Raw genomic sequence first — 5114 nt, 5'->3', positions numbered from 1 at the left:
GGAAGGAAATTTGACAATTTTTGACAAGTTTCCTGACATTTGTTTCTTTTTATATATTTATAACATATCAGCAGGAAAGTAAAGAAGAGGCAGCCTGGAGAGAAGGCTCCTTGGGACTCAAGTTTCTCTGAATATTGTGCAGATGAAAGTTATTTTGCTGGATTCTGCTTAAATTGGGTAAGAAAAAAGAAACTCATGTACCTGGACACCTTCATATTCATTTCATTCTGTGATGGACAAGCAGATAACACATTGTTGAGATAAGTTGTCAAATGAAAGTACCTTTTTGTTACAGCCACTAATATTAAGTAACTTTCAAACGTGCCTTTTCTTATGCTTCAACTTACTGCTATTTCAATATTTAATCAAGGCTACAATCGCTCCCAAACCTTAGCCTACAGTAAGTGCTGTGAGTGCTTTAACATACAAATGAATAAGTCATGCTTGTAGGCGTCCCAAGTAGGAAAACAAATGAAATACCTGGTCAGGAACTATTTTGTTGATAAATTATTAACATTTCACAACTTACCACCAACTTATTTCCTCATTATGTCAATACACAGAAGAAAGGGTTTCCTGTGCTCAGGAAAAATTCTGATTGGGCCATTAATGAATGTATCAGTGCTATCCCCTCAAAAAAAAAGACACGACCCTCCCCTATTTTCCCCCAGTGGTCCATCCCATGAATACCAAACACTAGTGATGAGCAAATGAAGCTTTGTGAACCAGTGTCTTTATTTCCCGAGCCCACTAGATGGCGCTCGCTGTTCAACAAAGGGTTGAGAATTTACTGACCTGCTACGCCTTAGGCCTTTCTCTTAAAACCAAGAGCGCCGTCTAGTGGGCTCAGAAAATAAAGCCACTGGTTCACCAGGCTTCATTTGGCCGTCACTGCCGAAGAGTCCCCTAATCCTAGAAACTTCACCCTTGTGTTGTCTTTCCCACAACATGAAAAAAACACTTTTGTTGTCCCTATCTCAATGTTTTTGTTGCTTTTCACAATAAATTACATTTTTTTCCCAACATTTTTGTCATTGTTTCCCTAATGTCTTTGTCCCTTTTGTTGACATTTTGTTGCTTTAGACATTTTAGCCTGTTTTTTCCCAAAAAAATTACGCTTCCTTCCAGTGGTTTTTCTTTGTAGTTTTTTTTTCACTTTTTCCAATATTTTTTTACGCTTTTTTACCCATTGTTTTGTTGCCTTGTTGACATTGTCGACCTCCCATATTTCTGATATTAAAAAAACTTGGAAACGGGTCAAATTCGACCCCAGGACAACATGAAGGTTAAAGGAGAATTCCGACCAATTATCATGTTAATCTTTATTGCTATAAATATGCAAGCAGTCAATCTTATAGAGCCTTTGTGCCTCCTAACAGACACATTGATGTCTGTGCAACATGAACAGGGCCCTTATGTAACATCAAGATGTGTGTGTAGCAATTTGATGAAGTCAAAAACTATTTGTGCAGCACCCCGTTACCTGTAGAAAGGTTCCTACCTAAGTAGACATCATTCAAAAGCACACTAGTGACACCAGTGGACAATTTGTGTCCTACACCCAAAACAATTGAAAATGGCTCCTACAGAATTAATACAAGTTCTTCTTCTTTTACTCCTGTTAATTTCACAGCTTGTTAAAAAAGAAACAATTTAAATGTGAAAAACCCTGTGGAACTTTGGGGAATTACTTGAATTTTCTTTCTTTTTTTTTAGTACTGTGTACTTTTGTTTTGCAGCTCAGCTCAGAGTTGAGATGTCTCTTTTTGCCAGGAAAAAAAATAACAGCTCTGGGTCCCACAGCTCTGCACTCTGTACAAACCTCCACCAGTGGGACTCCTGCTCCGTCTCTGCCTCGGCTTCCCACTGTGATGCTCTGAGCCATAAAGGAATCCGTCAGTTTCGCAGCCGGCTGTGGAAGAATAACCCGTTCAGAGAAAGTGTGCTGAGCATGCTGTTTCTCTTTGTGAAATCATCGATCCAGTCACACCATGGAGTATCCCGGTGACAGCACAACTACACGCCACTGGTGGACTCTGTGCAGCCGGGGGGCTCTGTCAATATGCACTTTCATTCCTTTTTTCTGTTATTGTTGGTACAACTCCTGTCCTCTTGCCTCTACACACTCCAGTCTGGAGTGTGTCCACTTGTGGACATAGCTTTAATATTTTATAGTTTTTCTCTGCTATCCTTCTCCCTTTTAGCCTTCCATTTTGTGGATCCACTGCTCCGTTTATCAATGTCCTCTACTCTCTTCCTTTCACACTATCCACTACTGCCGTTCTTGCTGCTATCACCAGTTTCTGCGGTAACCTGACTCATTGTCATCACACACAGCCGACTGCCACCAAACTGACCATATGTGTCTTGATCCCCAAAACACATAAGATCAAGGTGCTCTTGAGCAAGGCACCGAACCCCCAACTGCCCGACGTTAAGGAATAGGGCACCCAAAAGCAGAGAACCGGCAAGGGTACAATGAACTTGAGGATATATTTAAACAGAAGCAGAGGTAATACCACTGAGTCCAAAATGCAGCAGGGAAGAAACAACAAAGGGAGTGCTGGAAGCGGCAGGCAAAAACTGAGTCCAGAATAAGTAAAGAAACAAACAGGATATCAAAAACAAAAGTAATCCAGAAACAGAAATGACACACTGACACAGTACAGAAACAAACACACAATGATCTGAGACAAGGGGAAGACAAAGACAGAGGGCAACGAGGTCAAGAGAGGCAGGTGACACAAGGGCTGGGAAACAGGTGGAAGACATCAGGCAATCACAAGGGCGGGAAAAGCTAAAAGACAGGAAGTAAAACAAGACAAGATTACAAGGGACAGATCCCAGAAACAAGGGGGTGGCAGATGAGGGACGATGATGATGATGATGATGATGATGGTGATGGTGGAGAGTGTAACAGGCCTCATCCTTTGACTTGTGTCCTATAAATGATTACTGCTAATTTCCACAATTCCTCCTCTTCTCCATGCTTTTGGACAGATGGACTCACAGATTTATACACTCAGAGCCAGACTGTGTGTGTGTGTGTGTGTGTGTATGTGTGTATGTGTGTATGTGTGTATGTATGTGTATGTGTGTGTGTGTGTGTGTGTGTGTGTGTGTGTGTGTGTGTGTGTGTGTGTGTGTGTGTGTTGGGGATTGAAGAAGTTATTGTCAGATGACAATCTTCCTGTCAGCTCAGTCCACATTCACACCCAACAAATCCAAAAATAAAACTGTTCATCGTCTGTCTGTCTGTCTGTCTCTCTGTCTGCACCTCGTAGTACTCTCCAGATTTCACCACAGATTTTCACCATGGTTCAGAAACAGAGAGAGGAGGGAATCGTACCGATATATCGTTCGGGCTCTAATACAAATTACTTCTTTTCACAGCTATATGTACGAATGGTTCGTGCGAACAACCAGATCCTTAAAGCCTTTTAGTTTTCATTTGACATAGATATTAGGCATGAGCTGATTTAAAGATAAGAAAATGTCAAATTAAATTAAATCCAACTATATAACTGTGGAAATTACAATACAAACTGCTTGTTTTTGGTAAGGTATAATTAGGTTCAGGCTGACAATCAAAGCAAGGAAACCTTGAATCCAAACACAGTATATCATTAGTACATTTGATATCAGTGTATTTTCTACGTGAAGGAGCTACAATGAGGGAAGGGACGGCTGAAGAAATCAACAAGTGATTTCCTCTGCTTGCTCTCATGCTACCTTCTGATATTCTGATATTTTATAAATGCATGAATTGAGTTTTGTAAGCTCTGTTAAACTGGTCAGGTGGAATTTGGGGTTAACAAATGTCACGGCCCTATTCAGATTCCTGCTGAAAGGGAGGCTGAATGAGGAGGACTTGTGTGGAGAGATGAGAGGGGCGGATGGTCGAGGGCTTCGTACATCTCATTTGGGTTCTGCTACTTGATTAATGTGGCCCTTCTTTTCAGATTGGGTATTCACCAAGAATTCTGATGAGACAATCAGATTTCCACTGTAACATTATTCCCGCAGCAGAATGAATGGACGCACTTTTCATTGGGGCCTATTGTTTTAATGATGGATTGCGCCCTGCATTTTGAGAAAATTGAATACATTAGAGATCAAGTTTAAACAAGATCATGGAAGTTTTGCGAGAGCTGCTCTAACCAAAATAGGATGATGAAGACTTAAAGTTACTTTCCATGTTTTTTATATTTTTTGATGTTTCTAAAAAGGTGAGTGATTTTTTTAGATGGCGCAGAATAACGTGACCGTGTGATGTGAAAGGGTCACTTGTTATCTTTTTGGTCTGGTCTTGTATATGTTCTGTTTCCTGTTTTATTTTGAAGTCTGGTCTCTGTCTTGTCTTTAGTTCTACTTCCTGTGTTTTCCCGCCCCTGTGATTATCTGATGTTTTCCACCTGTTTCCCAGCCCTCTTGTCACCTGCCTCTTGTTTCCTCGTTGCCCCCTGTATTTAGTCTTTGTGGTTTCTGGGTCCTGGGTCAGATTTGGTTTGGTGTGGTGCATGTTCTGGTTGTTGCTATTTTGTGTCCCTTCCTTGCAGGTTTCCTTTCCCTGTGTTTTGCAACCTCTGAGCTTGATTTTTTTGTTCTTTTTTTCCCTCCTTCTTGTTTGCCGCTGGACTCGGTTTTTGTTAAAATAAATGTTTTTTTTAAACCCTCTTCTCCCTGCCTGAGCGTCTCTGCGTTTGAGTCCACCTTTCCTGGGTTCATAACAGATTCTAGTTTAGAGACTTGAGACTCTATCATAAAAACCGATTCCTTCTCCATCCTAGGAACCTTTAGGAAATTTGCATACTGCTCTGTTGATTTGACACGTTTCTTTCTCAAATCTGGGGTTCCAAAACTTCAGGATGTACTGAGGTTTCTGCAAGATTGGAGCTGGCATACAACATTGTTATCATGGATTTGCCCACTCCTACTGAGTGTTCCTAGTAGAGATGGCCTGATACCGATTCAGATACCTGAACTTGCGTATACGTATGTTATGTTTTAACAGCTGTATACTACTCTCCCTGTATGGATGTGATATGATTTCTATCTTTGTTGTTGGTCTGGCTGGGGTTAAACTCTTTGTGAAACATGAACAAACACAAACA

The 5114-nt window shown here is 40.9% G+C and overlaps 1 long non-coding RNA gene across 1 annotated transcript in view; it reads right to left on the bottom strand.

Annotated features, from left to right (window-relative positions):
* Positions 1–1932: 1932 nt before the first annotated feature.
* The window catches only part of LOC116701145 (uncharacterized), a 5716-nt gene continuing 2534 nt past the window's right edge, over positions 1933–5114 (bottom strand). Inside the window, exon 3 of the long non-coding RNA XR_004334834.1 lies at positions 1933–1945. This is a non-coding gene — a long non-coding RNA (uncharacterized LOC116701145). The remainder of the gene's footprint in view (positions 1946–5114) is intronic.

The sequence above is a fragment of the Etheostoma spectabile genome, chromosome 13, assembly GCF_008692095.1.
Source record: "Etheostoma spectabile isolate EspeVRDwgs_2016 chromosome 13, UIUC_Espe_1.0, whole genome shotgun sequence".
In the NCBI taxonomy this organism is placed as follows: domain Eukaryota; kingdom Metazoa; phylum Chordata; class Actinopteri; order Perciformes; family Percidae; genus Etheostoma; species Etheostoma spectabile.
Note: the sequence above shows the minus strand (reverse complement) of the source record. Positions and strands in the feature narration are given on the sequence as shown.